This window comes from Eptesicus fuscus, chromosome 4 (assembly GCF_027574615.1).
Source record: "Eptesicus fuscus isolate TK198812 chromosome 4, DD_ASM_mEF_20220401, whole genome shotgun sequence".
Taxonomy (NCBI): Eukaryota; Metazoa; Chordata; class Mammalia; order Chiroptera; family Vespertilionidae; genus Eptesicus; species Eptesicus fuscus.
In genome coordinates, this window is record NC_072476.1 from 48,519,150 (window position 1) to 48,538,021 (window position 18,872).

An 18,872-nucleotide genomic window follows, 5' to 3' on the forward strand; every position below is an offset into this window, starting at 1 on the left:
TTTGGTTTGAGGGATTGCTCCATGTGACCACTCAATTGTCCCAGCAATATTTATTGTCATCTATCTTTCTTCAATATTTTTATTTTAAATGCTATCTTAATTAAAAACTAAATTCCCACTTATTTTATTTTTCTATATTTTAAAATAATTTCAGTAATTTAAATTATCTACTCTGTCAAACTTTGGTAGAATTCCCTCTTTGACTATCAGTACCTTATGCTTCTTCTAAGGGTAGCTCTTTGTCAAATTTTTCTATTTTATATGGGTATTGGCAAGGCTGTTATTCAGTCATAATGTGCAAGAACAGCTAGATTAAGTTCTTATTTTTTTGAGGCTCTTGCCATATAATTATTTGGAGTGTCAATCCTGAATACCCACCTCTTTTGAACTTTCTCTTTCTTCTTAAGTCAACTTAGCATATTATGCTTTCATTGAATATTATTTATTTCACTCAATTTTTCAGAATTTACCTAGCCATAATTGAACAAAGTAGTGTCTTAAGATTCCTTTCATTCTTTCTGTTTCAGTGGTTATTCTCCTCTTAGCCAATTGTTATTCTGTAAATCTACATTTTGTCCCTTTATTTTCCTTTATTCATTTATTTAGTGTTTTATCTATTTTATTTTTTTTCAATAAATCAGATTTTGGATTCTAACTCATGTATGTTCTTATATCTATGAATCTATTAATGCTTCTATCCTTTGATCTATTTTGTGGTTGATTTTCTAATTTCTTGAAAAAGATGCTAAATCATTTGGGAAATTTTTTCTTAGCCTTTGTTTAAGTCATTATGTGAGTTCCCAAATCATGGGACTGTTGCTGCCCAATTATTGCAGGTATAATTATTGGATGGAACAAGATTAGTAGGCAGGCTTTTCTTTTGTGCAGAGTCAACAGAAAAATAGACATGCTTGAGGGGAATTTTTACATAGATGTAAGCATTAAAATTTTTTTTAAATCAATGAGGAAGATTTGTAAATTTGAGATTAAGTATCATACAACCTGCACTTTAGTAGTCTCAGATACAGAAATAAACATTTAAAAATATTCTTCAGCATATATTATAAATATTTATAAAATTGCAATTTGATCTGCTGGTCAGTGGGGCTCAGTGATTAAGCATCAACCCATGAACCAAGAGGTCACCAGTTTGATTCCTGGTCATGGCACATGCCCATTGCGGGCTCAATCCCCAGCTGGGGGAATGCAGGAGGCAGCTGATTGGTGATGCTTCTCTCATCATTGATGTTTCTATATCTCTATCCCTCTCTAAAAATCAATAAAAATATATAAAATTGCAATGTGATCAAGGTACAATGGAAATGCCATCTTTAAATGTCATGGGTATTGAGATTTACTTTAGAATCCCCAAATATCTCCTCTATATTCTTAAGGATCACAGATATTGAAGAAAATCAATCTGGAACCACAATGAGAGGACACTGAAAGAGTGTACTTTGGTTTCTCATCATGGTCAATTAAAGGAAGGGAAGAAAGAAACTAGAAAAATAGAAGAAATTAGATATTGACAAAAGGACTTTAAACAAACAGCAAGGGAAAGAGACAGATGGTGATGAATGGTGCCTGCTGGGACACAGAAAGGAAAGACAGAGAGAGAAAAGGAGACATACTGGGAATGCTTAAAATAGTAGAACGGAGCAATAAAAGTTATAAGCAGAGAGAAAGATGAAAGAGCCCAAAAGGAAAGGGAGAAGGTATAAGGGGAAAGTCAGACACACTGAGGATGAAAGGTACAAATAGAGGGATATGCACAGGGCTTTGGAGAAAGAAGAGAATGTGCAAACTCAGAGAAGAGACAAAAAAGAGTGGTGAGGTTAAGACCCCAAGAGTCCTATAGGCTTTTAAAGATTATTAAAAAGCTTCTCATCAGAGCCTACAGTTCATTACCTAAATGATAAGCATTCATCACTGAATAAATATTTGAATAAATATTATCTCCTTATCCATTTTCTCACAGCTCATAATAAGCCCTAGCAATTAAACTTAGAGTCCCTGGCTCACATGAGACTCCCAGGGGCACAGTAGCCTGAGCATCTCTCTAGCAGAAGCTCCTGAGTGTGGCACAGCTCCCACAGCGATTCGCACATTGCACCATTCATGCTGTAGTGCATGTGGGCAGTGCCCCCTGGAGTTGTGCACATTTCCAGGTGCAGTTGGTGCAAACTAATCTCTGTGACTTCAATACAAAGTCTAGGTCAGGCCTGGTTAAATAGTCTCTATTGTCTATTAAGGGTATGAGATAGTCCAGCCACTATGGCTCAATAGTTGAGCATTGACCTAGGAACCAGGAAGTCATGGTTTATTTACCAGGCAGGGCACATGCCTGGTTGTGGGCTCAATTCCCTGTATGCAGGAGGCAGCTAATCAATGTTTCTCTCTCATCGCCGATGTTTCTATCTCTTCCTCTCCCTTCCTCTCTGAAATCAATAAAAATATATTTCTTAAAAAGGGTATGGGATATACCTGTTTTTAAAAAAGTTGTTGGAAAGCAAGTTTAAATATAAGCTATGCATTGAAAAAAAAAAAAAGAAAGATGTCGTCACTGGCTCACTAAACAATTGTGGAAAATTTTCTTTTTTCCATTTGCTTGATCCTCCATTTACTCAACAGCCTCATAGCTAACTCCTTCTGTTAATTCTCCACCTCCCGTGTCCAGGTCCACAAACTGGAATTAATACAATTAATGAACATCTGAGCATGTTGAAGTGCATAAGTAAAGTACAAAGACATAATGTACATCCCTTTGTATGTTAAGTTCTTTTTCACCTCTTAAAGGTCTTCATGCATAGTGTCAGATCACCAATTCTTCATCAAGTATTCCTAGGAATCTCTACTTTGTGTTTTCAACCAATAGCAATGTGAAAGCCTACAAGAAGGCCAATATTTAAGGACTGGAATATAGGGCACATTTAAGAGGCAGGAGGAAAGAAAACTTAAGATAGGATTCCTTATTGCCTTAGAGCACTAAAGTATACTTATTTCAGGGTGAAGATCTGAAAATTTGCTAGTAAAAAGGAAATGGGAGCTTGCTTTTTCAAGGGTGGCAGAATGCTTCCCTTATTAATGAAGCATCTGCTACATCTCATGACCTATAATTTTCTCCAAAAACATTTTTTTCTCACTTGTGTTTCTAGCCTATAAAGTTCTTTGAAAGCAGTTCTGTCTTTTATATGTTCGGAAACATATATTTTGTTCTAAATAACTTGCAGATTTTACTTCTTTTCTTTATAAAATTTTTCAAAAGAAAATGTATTATTTTGCTTCTGTACATTGAATTTTTGGGTTTTGCTTTAAGTTAATGCACCATACTGCTGGGTACATGCTCTTTTTGCCCCTCAGCAGTTCTTTAAAAATGAAAAAATCATTATGGTTCTTCACTATATCGTAAAAGTTGCAGCCAAAAAAACAGGCATATAATACTTCTTCAAAGCATAGTATTTTCCTTACCTCTCTTTGTCAGTAAAACTATCTTAAATTTACCTTAAGGCTGAGATTCAGAACTCTGAAGACCAAGTTGCCATATCTATACTTTTTGGTCATATAGCTTCTGAGGTTTCTTAAGTGTATTTTCTAAGATTATACCTTGAATTGCTAAAAACTCACAAACAACTACTTTTTTGCACATATGTAAAGACTAGGAGAATATTAGCTTAAAACTTTATCTCTTATCATGCTTAGTTTGCTAGAAATTTTATGTTGGAAGACTTCATTCATAAGACCAGCACCTGGAAGAGAGCCCAGGTAAACTAGCAAGAATGGACTGAGAACATCTGTTGTCATTTAGGCAGGAAATTTTACATGACTGACTTCATAAACAGGATGGACAAATCCAAGGTTACTGCACATCCTCTGCATCTTCCTTTATAAAATGAGCTAATTCTCAAGTAAAAGAACTAGGTTTAGCCAATATTTGCTGAATGGAGACAGGGTGGGAAAAGGTTAATACTACAACATCCCAGGAGAGAGGTTAAAAACAGGCTTTATTGCAGAGATATATTCTCAGCAAAAAGAGCTGCATGATCCTCATTTCTCATCTCACTGAGGTGCACTGGAGTGGTGGGAAGCAATTGGACAGTCAATGTTTTTTGTGGGAAAAGACACTGTCCAACTGCAACTCTCTGTGTATTGTAAATTAAGTGTGAAAAAGAACTTGGGCTCAGTTGCCAAGCTATCAGAAGTTGGGGATCAGCTGGACAGGGGATGCTAGAAATGTCAGCTGCCCCAAATCTGGAGTCATTGAGACCTGCTCCTAGAAGGCTATTGGACTCCTTGGAAAGTTGGGTTTGGGAGAAACTCTGTCAAATGGGAGACTCTTAAGACCCCTGGATTCAAACACTGGTGGGGTCCCTCAGCCTGGCCTGCGCCCTCTCACAATCCAGGACCCGTTGGGGGATGTCGGACTGCCAGTTTCAGGCCTGGCCCGTGGGGATCTGGCTGAAACCAGCAGTCCAACATCCCCCAAGGGATGTAGTAATGCGCAAAGCGGCAGGTGGTTGGGGAGGAGCCCGAGCCCAGGCCAGGGACTGCGCCACTCCTGCTCATCTCTGCCCCGCTGCACCTGCCACTGGCACCTCTTGGTAGCACTGCTGCAGAGGCGGGAGAGGCTCACACCGCCACAGCTGCACTTGCCAGCCGTGAGCCCGGTGTCTGGTGCCCATTTGTCAGCTGAGTGGCGCTCTAGCTGTGCGAGTGCACTGACCACCAGGGGGCAGCTCCTGCATTGAGAATCTGCCACCTGGTGGTCAATGTGCATCATAGCTACCAGCTGCTTAGGCATATATATGTATATATATCTGTGTGTGTGTGTGTGTGTGTGTGTGTGTGTATACACACACACATATATATAAGAGGCCTGGTGCATGAAAATTCGTGCACTGGTTGGTGTGGGGGGGTGTCCCTCAGCCTGGCCTGCCTCCTCTCACAGTCTGGGAGCCCGCAGGGGATGTCCTACTGATGGCTTAGGTCCGCTCTCTGTGGCCAATCAGGGGAAAGCAACACCCCCATCACGCCTCTGCTGCTGCCACTGCCAGCCGTGCAGCTGCCTGAGCCTCGGCCCTTGCAGCCACCATGGCTTGCCTGAGCCTCAGCCCAGCCTGCCATCAGCGGCTTGCCTGAGCCCCGGGCTGGCCCTGGGCAATGGCAGCTGCCATCTGCAACTTGCCTGAGCCTCAGGCAATTGCTGAGGCTTTGTCCAGAAGGACACAGCATCAAGTCCCCGCCTACCTACATGTGCCTGCCACGCATGCAGCTTCCTGCTGATGGGTTGTTATGACATGATGGTGTGATGATCATTAGCATATTATCTCTTTATTATATAGTATAGTATAGTATAGTATAGTATAGTATAGTATAGTATAGTATAATCCTATATAATGAAAAGCTAATATGCAAATTGTCCCCTCAACCAGGAGTTCAACTGTGAGTTCAACCAGGGGGCAGGTCTGGCCAGCCAACTGCCTGCAGCCCCTCCCCACACTGGCCCCACCTCTGGCTGTCTCAACCTGATCAGCCCCGATTGGGGCGGTCCCGCTGGACCCCACCCATGCATGAATTCATGCACCACACCTCTAGTATACTATAATTAAATTTAATATGTTATATTAAATTATACACATATACATGATGGGGCAAAAGTAGGTTTATAGTTGTGAGTACATGAAACAGTTTATTCTTGTATTATTAGTTATTACTATTGTATTATTTTCCATATAAACAATTGTAAACCTACTTTTGCCATACCTTGTATTATATATAATCATGTAAATTATATATATGTCACATATATTATATATGTGTGTATATATAATATGTATAATATATACACACACACACACACACACACACACACACACACACACACACATACAGAGGGATTTAAAAAGGAAAGTTTCAAATAATTCTTGGATTTTTAAAAAGTTGGTTAGATCACCAACTCAGATCAATCATTTGAAGTGTTAAAACTTCTAGAGATTGAAGTGGTATTGCAAGTGAAATCCAATTGCCAGTGACAGAACCATGCTTCATATATCCATTTCCAATACATGATTCAGTTTGCCTGCAGTCTTGCCTTAGAGACAGGTCAATCCCCATCTATCTTCTAATGTCTCCTATCCTCTCCTGCCTTTCCACTGGAGCCTTGGTCTGAACTAGAAATCTAGGTGTGATCGATGGGCCCACACCTTTAGCTGATGCTTTTAATATAGTGGCTTTATGCTTTTAAGACAGGAGTCTAGCTTCAATATGATCATTAACCCTAGGAGTTCTTCATTCATGGTGACACGATGGAATGCAGACTCTTAAAATTGCTTAGTTATGAAAACGAACTGGGTAAGATGTAAAAACATGCTATGTTTTAAATACAGATCAATGAGAATCAAAATGATAGCCCTATGGAAGACAAAAATTGTGCAACCAAAACCAATATCTATGTTTTTCTTTTGTTTTTCATGTGCGCTATGCTCTTTCAAAGAAAAGGGCAATGTTCAGCTTCTGATGAAACACATTTGTAGTGGTTGGCAAATATGTATTATCTGTTTAACTGGAATATAAACTTGGCTATGACATTAATCAAATGATATACCCTCTCAAATTTCTACGCTCTCAGAAAATATTAAGTGAATTAGGTAAAGGATTTAATCTCCTCCCATTTCAACATGTTTCCTTGGTAAGATCAAATACTTGTTCAGACATATGAATTCTTTGAAAACTTTAGTGCCCAGGGCATGTACTTTCTGTCCTCCTGTCAGAGCAAATTTTGCTCCTCAACTAACCCAGCCTGTCCCAGGACATATCTTGCTATGGCTTTAAATGAGAGGCAGAAGACAGAACTGCTACCACAGGTGGTTTAGTCCTTTAGTAAGCATTAACTAAACATCTCTATGGGTAGGCACTGTGCTAGGCAGTGGGAATATAAACACAAATAAACTATGCTCAAGTGTGATTGATGGTTCTTGTCCAGGACTACTGCTTTTATCTTTAGCATACTGGTTTTCTACCATAAAATAATTTGGGACTTTGCACCCAGTTTTCTTTTCCCCCCCATATTCATTTATCTAATAATTATTTATTGAGTGCCTAATATAGGTGAAGTACTATGAAATAAAATGCCTCAGGTGAAATAGTGAATAAAAACAGTTACTTTTCCTTCCCAATCAAGTGTCTGAGATAGGTGTTAATTAAAACCACACAAATACATGTAAAAAACACAAATGTATGTGCTAAGTCTCCACAATGATAAGTGCTATGAAAGAGTGTGATATTGTATATAAATAATGATGTGTCCTGACGGAAGGAGGTGTATGGTGTTATGAAGACATGAACTTGGGAGGGGGTTCAAGTATGCTAAGCAGAAGGACACAGTATGTGCCAAACTCACATGGTAAAAGAAATCATGGAGCATTTAAATCACAGGGAGATTAGGTTGGAGAGGTGGTCAGGGTTTTCAACTTTATCTTAGAAGGCACTGATTGTGTTTTATGTGTTAGAGAGAGGAGTGAACAGAGAAGAGTATTTGTACGCTTATACATTTGAGGTTGTGACATGATCATAGGTGTGAAGTACTATAGCTAAATGACCTTGGGAAAGTTGCTTAACTTCTCTAAACCAAATTGGCTTTGTCTATAAAATGAGGTAATGATAGCACATTACTTGTTGGGTTCTTATAAGACATTAATGAGGTAGTCAATTAAAAGTGCTTATTTCAGTATCTGGCGCAGAATGAACACAAAATTATTATTATTAATAAATATGATAGCATAATTATAAATGTAATGTAATAAATATATTGACCTAATAATCAGTACAATAATTATCTCATTGTTAGTATATCATAATCATTTTTACTCTTGCCTTTACTGGCTTTATTATGTATGGAAAGTACATAGGATACTATTGCAGTATAGCATGGCTGGTGGCAATAGAAATGGAAAAAAGGCAGATGAATTCCATATATTTGAAAGAAAAAGCAGCAGGATTTGATGATTATCAAATATGAAAGAGTAATAGGAGGTGAGGAGAGAAGAATCTCTTTTCCAGGTAGAGCAGCTAGTCCAATAGTGGTGCCATTCACCGAGACAAGGAATGCTGGGGGAGAGGAAGATGTGGTTGGGGATAGGGGAAGATTGTGGGTTTGGTTTTGCACATGTTGAATTTGAAGGTGCTTTTGAGTTCCTTAGGTGGTGATTTCAAGTAGGCAGTGAATTTCACAGTTCTGTCCACAGGGAAGAAGTCTAGGCTGAGTCATTGGATAAAGTCACGGGCCCAAGCAGCAGTGCCTTGGTAAAGAACATCAAATGATGTGAGAGGTGGGCCTTGGGCAGAATTTTAAGGAAAAACGCTATTCAGTGTCTGGAAAACAAACCAAACCTTAAGAACAGCTGAAGAGATAGGAGAAAATCCAAGCGGATTTATAACAACTTGAGAAAATTTATGAAAATTTGTGATAATTATATAATATGTGTTTAAAATTTTTAAGTGTATGTAGATGTTAATTCAATGACATATAAGGGAGACTCTCCTAAAGAATCTATTGAATCCTTCTCTTTGAATATCTCTGGTCAGTACTTTCTGCTCATTGCACAAAAAATACAAATGCAAGTGACAAAATAATTGCAGAGAGCATACTCCCAAAGAACTTTTAGTATCTGTCTGCCTAATGGGGAAAAATTGTCAAACCAGTACATGAAGCTTTCTAAGTTCATAGACAACATCCAGTGGACAGAAGTATGGTATCCCATATATTATGTATGTATATCTAGGTACACACAATAGAAATGAATTTCCATCCTTTAATGAGACATTTGCATGTATCAAAATACCAAGAAATTGGTATTTTGGGCAGTTTGTCACTTAGAAGCAAAAACTCAATAGCTTTCCTAGTTATTTCACAAGCTTACAGGCCTTTAAAAAATTTACTAGCCTTTCCAATTTTTAAAAAAATTTGTTAATGATATACTGATATAATTATTAATGGCACAGTGTATCTCTCCTACCTATTTATCCAACAAAAAAGGCACAGAGATATGCACTTAAGAGATTAATTTCTCCCCATAACACTTTTTGGCCCCTTATTTACTTCATGTCCTCCATTTTCATTTAAGAAAGTAAAACTCAGCCCAAACCCGATTATGTGAAAATGTTTATGCCAATGGCTGCTGTGAAACTGGAGATCTCAGAGCGAGTTCAAAAGGTCCTCCTAACAGGCTTCAGGTGTTTTGCATATGGAGCCCAGTGAGGAATATCATGACCAGGAGCAGAGCGTGATGGAAGATACCAACAGGAGAAAGAGAGATGGTACCAGGATGTGTGAAAATTGTGTGACACATCTGCATGTCTCCATGCATGTCTTCCTTATCTCCAAACTATATTGCTGCTGCATGTCTGAACTTTGCACATTTGTTTATACATTTGGTATGTACTTCATATATGTCTTTCTTCCCAAAACTTTTATTTTCACATTCTAAATCCTCTTTTCATTTTTTTTCTTTAATCTTCCACCCTGTTTTTAAAAGGGTGCATCCACATCCAACACTAATCATGCCTTATATTTTTAATAAATTGTCATATCCATTTATCACTCTGAACAGCTTCCACTTTCAGTGCCAACTCTGTCACTGCAATATAGGATCAGTAATTGCTAAGCATTTATCATATCTGAAGTGATATGTCATTAAATTCTTGGCTGTTCACAATAGTTCACTAACCTGAGTCTTGTCGAGCTAGAACTAATGTTGAGTGGTCCCCTTTTTGTGTTTTATTTTCTACATAAAGCTATTCAAAGGAAAAAAAACCTGTCTTTAGCATTGTAATTTTACTAAAAACATTTATATAAGGAAACCAATATTGTCACACACAAGTCTAAGCAGCTGTCTAACAAATCAACCACCCATTAATATACTGATATTAAGCAAGAAAAGGTTGTGATAAGTGAACCATAGCCCCATACCCCCCAAAAAAGTCATCTACACTAATGAAAGAGAAACATGCAAATTGACTGTACCTTCACCACACCCACCAGCCAATCAGGAGTGTGTATGCAAATAAACCCCACAAGGATGGCAATGGCCCCACCCCCCAGCTGCTCCGGGCCTCTGGGCAGCATGCATGCAGGCATGGAGCGGCCGGGCAGGGCGGGACACCTGCTATGAGGGTGAGGGCGGAGGCTGAGGGAGCTACGGGAGTGGCGCTTCGACTGCAGCGAAAGACTGAAGGTGGCAGCCAGAGCGAAGGCCTGGGTCCTGGGTGCCAGAGGAAAACTGGTGCCGGCAGCCAGGAGTAGGAAGGCCTATCGCATGAATCTCTTCATGCAATGGGCCTCTAGTGTATAATAATTTCACTAGCTTTTTTTAAAATATATTTTTATTTCAGAGAGGAAGGGATAGGGAGAGAGAGATAGAAACATCAATGATGAGAGAATCATTGATCTGCTGCCTACTACATGTCTCCTACTGAGGATTGAGCCCACAACCTGGGCATGTACCCTGATCATGAATCAAACCATGACCTCCTAGTTGATGCTCAACCACTGAGCAACACCAGCTGGGCTCACTAGCTTCTTTTATTGCTTGGCTATGTTGCAGCCAACAGTGATTTTCAGGGGTTCCTCTCTAAAGGCCAAGCATTAAAACAAATTTGACATACTCATCCTCACAAATTCCCAAATGCCTATTGGTTTTATTCCCATAATGCTTACCTTCTGTCCCTGTAATAAAATATGGGAAGAAAGACAATAGACAGTGAATTCCACTGGGCACTCAGACAACCTCCTTGACAACCATACCCAGCAGTGAGAGAAGAGCCTGTGAAGTGACACAGCCCATGGGCTTAGCTGGGGCAATTAACCCCACTCTGAGAACCCAGCCGGCGTGAATATTCTATATATTGGCCTCTGAGGCATACTGATCAAGTAGACATTGGATTAACTCAGACTGAAGACTTACCAGGTTTATTTTCAGCATACCAATGTATCTCATCAGTGGTTGTGAAGTTATGGAGGAGGTACGGGAGCAGTGGAAATGGCAAAAGAAGTGACGCAACAATAACTGAACAAGATTGAGGATCCCAAAATCTACCAGCAAGACCCTCTACTTCATCTTGGAAAATCTACAAACATTTCTGTATTCATCCTACCTATACTCAGTCATCACATAGCACTTGCTATCATAGACTTCTAAACATAGCTGGCCAAAGAACCAACTGTATGTTAAACATACTGACACCAAGCAGGGAGAGGTTCTGGCTAGTGCATGCATACAAAAGAAAAAATGCAGAAAATAATTAACAAGTTTCCTTTTCCCTCTCTTGTTAAATTCCATATTTTACTCTATATTTAATCTCAATGTTATGAAAATATTCAAATTCTGGATGCTAGAATATTCAGAATATCCATTAATATTACACATAAGTTCAGAGAGGACTGGCCAGTAGTATCACTGTAAATTCTTCCACTCCTGACTTAGTAAGCAGTCATTTTAACCCTTTAACCCTGCATTTCCGAGTTTTGTTGCCAGTAGGTCAGATCTATTTGAGAGTATGATAAAGTGACAGACCCAAGGTAGTAGTAATGTGGCTGGAAAATATAAAAATATATATAACTAGAGACCCAGTGCATGAAATTCATGCACGGGGGCAGGCGGGGTGGGGGTGGGGGGTTGTCCCTCAGCCCAGCCTGCACCCTCTCCAATCTTGGACCCCTTGAGGGATGTCTGACTGCCCATTTAGGCCCGATTTAGGTAGGATTGAGCCTAAACGGGCAGTCGGATATCACTCTCACAATCCAGGACTGCTGGCTCCCAACTGCTCGCTTGCCTGCCTTCCTGATTGCCCCTAACTGCTTCTGCCTGCTGCCTAATCACCCCCTAACCACTCCCCTGCCAGCCTGATTGATGCCTAACTGCTCCCTGCCAGCCTGTTTGCCTTTAACTGCCCTCCCCTGCAGGCCTGCCCCCCCCCCCCAACTGCTCTCCCCTGCAGGCCCCGTCGCCCCCAACTCCCCCCCTCTGCCGGCCTGGTCACCCCTAACTGACCTCCCCTGCAGGCTTGATCACCCCCAACTGCCCTCCCTTGCAGGCCTGGTCTCTCCCAACTGCCCTCCTCTTCTGGCCTGATTGCCCGCAACTGCCCTCCCTTGCAGGCCTGGTCCCTCCCAACTGCCCTCCCCTGCTGGCCATCTTGTGGTGGCCATCTTGTGTCCACATGGGGGCAGGATGTTTGACCACAATAGGGGCAGCCATCTTGTGTGTTGGGGTGACGGTCAATTTGCATATTACTCTTTTATTAGATAGGAGGATAGAGGCCTGGTGCACGGGTGGGGGCCAGCTGGTTTGCCCTGAAGGGTGTTCCAGATCAGGGTGGGGGTTCCCTTGGGGCATGGGGCAGCCTGGGCGAGGGGCCTGTGGTGGTTTGCAGGCCGGCCACGTCCCCCAGTGACCCAAGTGGAGGCCCTGGTATCTGGGATTTATTTATCTTCTATAATTGAAACTTTGTAGCCTTGAGTGGAGGCCTGGGCCCACCAAGGTGTGTGGAAAGCTTGGCTTCCTCCATTGCCGGGGAAACCCAAGCCTCCTGCTTGCTCTGTGGCCGCAGCCATCTTGGTTGGGGGTTAATTTGCATACTCACTCCTGATTGACTGGTGGGCGTGTCTTATGGGTGTGGCAGTGATTGATAATTTGCATATTACTTTTATTAGATAGTATTGTTTTTTGTGAAGGATGTATACACATAAAACTACATATTTAAGAAATAATATATTTAAATAAATGGAAGCACTAAGGGAGTTCTCAGGACATTTTGACATTTTTTCTTGCTTTTTATGGTCAAGGATGCATCTAATCCAACCATGACTCAACAGGGTTTTAATCATCAGGAATGGAAATTATTCAGTATTCATATACTCTGTTGCTGAATAAGCCTCACTGTCAGAGAGCCATTCCATATCTTTTACCTTTAATTGTGACTATATGTTACTGCATGAATGAGAATTGGACAAGAAGGCTGTTAATTTGATTGATGTAGACAGCTGAAGTGGGTAATTCAGACCCCTGAAACTCCCTTTAGGACTTGAATGATACTATTTGGCTGTCTCCGTGAGTCCCAACAGTGTGCTAATTACCATATTTTCCCTTCAGTATGTGGACAACCACCTCTAAAACTGTTTTCTCAGCCCACCTGCATTTTTATTTTGTTGGGGACTGTAGTATTATATTCAAGTTCAAGTAGATTTTTTAAAATAAGTAAACTGAATATGAGGGAAAATGAGCTTTCACACAAAAAAGTACAAAAATTAAAAGGTGGAAACACATAACTGCTGCCACAACAAAAATAATTAAGTTTGGTAAAAAAAAAAAATTCAATTTAACACCCACTGGTATCTGTAAGGTGTAGTAGAAAATAAATTCCTAGTCTTTATATAACTGGGACCACAAAAGATTACTATGGTTGGCAGTGTGTTGGAAGAAAAACAGATTACTATTAGGGAGTCCCTAAGGGTGAAACTAGCCCAGAACAGTACACACCTTCTATGTTTTAATGATAAAGAAATTTAAGAAATTAGGTGTGCAAGTCTTATTTGGTCATGCAAGTTGTACCATTCAGGTCCCTCTCATTCTTCCTTCCCTCATTACCACTCCCTACCCCCTGCTCAAATTCTGGTAGACCTTTCAATGGAATAAAAAAAGGAGAATAGTTCAGTTTTCTATAATTTTGTGAATCTAAGCATGCCTATTTGAGAGCATCAGGGGTACTGAAGACCTAATGTTCCACTATGGCCAGTGTGAACAATTCAGGTTAGCAGATCATGTTGCTTCCCTTCCTTTTCTTTTCTAAATGTAATGATCACTGCTAGGACTTGTTCTTGCCTAAGAGCTGGGGCGTTCACTATCAACTGTGAGGAGGCCAACCAGTCAAAGTTGTCACCAGTTTCAAGAGCCATTTCCATGGAAGGGCCATAGGAGTCATTTGGTCCAATGCCCTTCTTGTATATGAGGAAAGTAAGATTTCATAAGGTTACATAGGAGAAATGGAGCAAGATAGCAGACTTGGATAAGTACCTAAGATTTCCTTACTCCCTGTATGGTTTCATATTTGAACACCTCAAATTCTCAGAGATGTGGCAGTACTCTAATGGTTGAAATAGACTCTTTTCAAAGGGCACATTGATAGGAATTAACTAAAATTTTATTAGCTTTTCTGAGCTGAAATCTTTAGGATTTCTTGTGTGAAAATTAATGTCTAGTCAATTTATGTAGCAGTTTTTGTGTTATAGCTATGCTCTCCTGTATTCTAGCATTATCATCTCTTTTTAAAAGCCCAGCATTTTAATATTCTAAGTAATAACTTTCCTCTACTCAAGCAGCTATTTTAAAAAGTGAGCTCAATATTTTATTTTTTTCCTGATTGGTCTTTTATAGCTCTCCATCTCAAAGGAGACATTTAATAAAGATAGTAAAAGGTCCACATTATAAGATGAAAACTAGTATAAAAACAACAATGAATTAAAATGGCACTGTCTAAAGTGACTATTATATGTAAAGATAGAAAAATAGCTATTTTCATTTATAGATGCACAATAAATCCTGTTTCATTCTCACAAGGTGCCTGATTATAAACTGCCAAGATATTCAAAGGAATGCACTGCATGACTTGCAAATGACAAATGGAGAGGGAATGAAAAAAGACACATATCAAGGATCAATTATCCAATGTTCTTATACAATTTTAAGGGTCAGTTCCTTGGGTATAGAAGGCTCAAGGGAATCATTTCCCTCTAAAAAAAAGTCACACAGCTCTCTTTCATGCATAGGCATTTGACAATCACGCAGATAGTGTTCTTAAAGCAGAAGATAAGGTGAACAAGAACATTTGCTGAGCATTCAGCAGCAAAATTTAGGGCCTGCTCTGCATTTTTGAAGTATAGGGCTCCAAGAATGGACTTGTGGAGAAGAACAAAGATCCTGACCAAATTTGACCTGTAGAATTCTAACATAGGTAAACCTGATCAAACTAGGCTCTGGGTGTATATGTCTGAAGCAGATGGATGAAAAGTAGTATAAATCATTCAATTAATTTAAGTTAGTGAGGTTCACAATGATACCCATTTTTATGTTGGACCCTTAGGAGCCTAATTTTCTCTTGAATTCTGTGCTCAGGTATACAACCACCTACATTTTTTTTTCCATCTTGATGATCTGACAAGACCCCAAATTTAACATATCTAAAGTTTAACTCAGTTCTCTCTGACCCAAACCTGCCTGTTCCACTATTTTCTCAGTAAATGGAAAATTCATCCTTCTATTAACTCAGACCTTGAAACCATACTTGTCTCTATTTCACTCACATTCCATGTTCAATCACTCAATCTATCAGACAATCAAAATATCTCCAAAATTTTTCACCATATCCACTGTTTCCACCTGATTCAAAAAAGAAGAAAGCAAATTGTCATTTGGGACAGCACAGTTTAGCTGTGGAAGCTACACTTGCAATAATGGTAGAATTAGTAGGACACTAACACTAGCTGAAATCTCTATTGCAGATCAGGCACCTCGCTAAGCACTAAAGATCTAGTAAATCAGATAAATATGATTCTCACCTTCACATAGTTTATAATCTAAAACAGAGGTCAGAAAAATCAGAAAGCAAATGAGGTAATTACAGATTACTTAAAACCTCATGAGTGAAATTAACTGGGCAAAAAGATTTAAAGTAATTGATATCTTTGATACAGTTGAAGTCTGACCAATTTGAAAGTAGTATTAGACATGGGATGAAAAAAAGGAGGATGTACGAGCAGTCCTTCGAGGTTATTGCTCTCATCTTCGACTTGGTGATTATACCTTAACTCAGTTGATCCTCAAAATAACCCTATAAAATCAGTATGATTATTGCCTACATTTTCTGTATCAGAAACTGATGTTCAGAGAGGTAAGAAATTGAATTAAGTTCATTTAGTTAGTACTTATGACCCGTCCAAATGTTCTGATTGCAAATCCCATGTATTTTTCACTACATTGTGCAGCAGCTCCTAATTTCAAACAACTGCGGGGGGGAAGTAATTGGAGGATTCCACATTAGACAACCAGGAAAGATCTTACTGAGAAAGTGATTTGGGGCAGAAACCAGCTGCAGGAGAATGAGCCTGCTTTTTAAAAAATGTAGGCAGAGGGAACAGTGAACGCAAGGCCCAGGGGAAGCGAAGGACACACCTTGTGTGGGAACTAAAAAGGTCATGTGGCTGCAGAATAGTGAGTAAAGGGAAAGTAAGAGGAGGTGAGGTTGTTACTGAAACCAGACCTCAAAGGACTGTAAATCCAGATAAGGAATTCCGGTCTTATTATCATGCAAAAGGAAGTCATTGGAAGGTGAGCCAATTCACCTTTTAAAGAGAACAGATGTTGGTCTGAAGCTGAAGGCTGAATTAAATTGACATTTCTCCTATTTCTTTTATCCCCTTTTTCAAGATTTAAAAGTGGTCTTGAACGTTTATACTAAATGTTGACAATTTTTTTTTTTTTTTGCTGAGACCTACCCTTCCCAAGCACTAATTGGAATTTCAGTCTGTACCTACAGCTCTATTATTTGGCCAGAGTTTCAGCCCCTTCTAACTGCAGAAATTCCCTGGTAAATCTTTACTGGCCTGAGGAGGGCAACATTTGATCAATTCATTCAATGGGGTTGGAATAATCATAAGGATAGACTAGTATTTATGAAACAATACTGATACTTTTAAATGAAAAATCTAAAAGAAGAGACTCTTGCAGTTGTTTTTTTAGGTATGCTGCTTTAAAAATTTTGATATTTGCATGTATTTGTTTATAAATCATACACACACACACACATACACTTTATAGGGAGTTTATAGCAAAAACAATCACACATATACACTCACACATGCAAACAAGATTTAGGAAAAAAAAATGTCCTAGCAAATATTTGTTTTTATACTTATGATATTTACCATCCCAGCAATGGCAATAACATCATACACATCTGTGGTAGTCATCTCTTTTCCTATTATCACAACATTTAAAGCTAAACAAGGAAATTTTCCATTTTGATAATGATTTTATTTCTACAGTTTATTTTATATTGCATGCACTTTTCTTATACTTTAGGCTTTCAGATTATTCTACTAGCTGTAGAAAAATTTAATACAGCTCAATTAAAAACTAAACTAAACTTTATTTTCCTAAAATATTCTTGATATAGCTAGGCCTAAGCAAATTAAATATGTTAAATATGATAGACCTCTTTCACACTTCTAATGGTGTTTTTCCCCCACAATTATCTCTTGTATATTTTTCTAGTTTCAATGAGTGATTTTTGAGATGTTAGTTTATACTGTCTTAAGGGTTTTTTTCTTCTAACAGTTACTAAAAATTTCATGGAGGGCTCTTGAAGGCCCAAAAGCTATTGACCCTACAAAATGAATTTTTAATGTGGGAAATTCCAGGAACCTAGCCAAGTCATGTGGGGCTGTTTGGGGTCTGGAAGGCTTCTCTTATCTTAAATTACATCTACCATGAGAACCCTCAAAATGATCACCTATGCTGCATTCATCCTAAGGCTACACCTGCCTACAATAAATTTGTCTCATGAAAAGTTATCCTATAATTTTATAATGTGGACACTCAAAAATTTTTATCCCTTAACTTATTAAGATTAAAATTAATAAAAGTTTTACCCTCTTCCTGAAAAACAGTTTTTATCTTTGATTATACTCAAAATGTCATCATAATTTAAGGGTTATATAACATTATCACAAAGATGAGGATGTATAATAATTAATTATAACACAACTAATGAGTATTTACAGTCTACTTCTCTCTTGCAATTCCTTTATAAACAGAAGCTAATTAATAGCTGAGATGTCAGTATTTTGTCTTCAAAGAGTTTATCACTTTATGATTTATTGTTAGTTCAAGTGATTCTTCTGCATTGCTCTTTGGTGTAGCACAGTGAAACAGAGGCAGATTTTTTCCCCTATTACATTGTAAGCAGGTAAAAGGTGTCCAGACCACGTATTACATCCATTTATGCTTGCAAGAGCCCTGGAAACAATGGGAGCAATGTCACTTTCTTTGAAGGAAACATTTTAGTGGGATATATTGAGTATACTTATTCCAGAAATAAAATTATTGTCCCTATACAACAGGCAAATAAATGATTTGCAAACAAACCACACCACTTCATATCTTGTATTTTTTTTGTTTTGTTTTTTCATATCTTTTATTTTGATCAGCTTATAAGGATTTATAAAAATATTCAAAGTTCTTTGTATCGTGGAAGAACTGTTTATATGTATGAAACTATTTATACATCTAAAGCTATTTATATGTCTGGAACTATTTGTATGCCCAGACTTATTTATATGTCCAGAACTATTTATATATCCAGAAAGCCTTGTACTTTCACAGCATGATTTTTCTGAAGATTTCAGCTTCCCAAGTATTTTTTTCAGCCCCATGATGCAGGGGTGAGTCTGCTATCCTCAACTCCAGCCTTGACTTTATCTTACAAAGTACTTATTGTGACTATCCATTTGGTGTCATTATACCATAGGTTTTTTGTTGTTGTTTTCGTTGTCTCCTCTTCTTCTTCTTCTCCTCCTCCTCCTCCTCCTCCTCCTCCTCCTCCTCCTCCTCCTCCTCCTCCTCCTCCTCCTCCTCCTCCTCCTCCTCCTCCTCCTCCTCCTCCTCCTCCTCCTCCTCCTCCTCCTCCTCCTCCTCCTCCTCCTCCTCCTCTTTCTTCTTCTTCTTCTTCTTCTTCTTCTTCTTCTTCTTCTTCTTCTTCTTCTTCTTCTTCTCTCTTCTGCCTTTTAAGGTAGAAACTTAGAGCATTGATTTTAAAACTGTTAT

General features: G+C 38.9%; 1 protein-coding gene across 1 annotated transcript in view; it reads left to right on the forward strand.

Moving 5' to 3' along the window:
* The window catches only part of TMEM232 (transmembrane protein 232), a 157,583-nt gene that overhangs the window by 85,978 nt on the left and 52,733 nt on the right, over positions 1-18,872 (forward strand). The gene's annotated exons all lie outside the window — the stretch shown is intronic.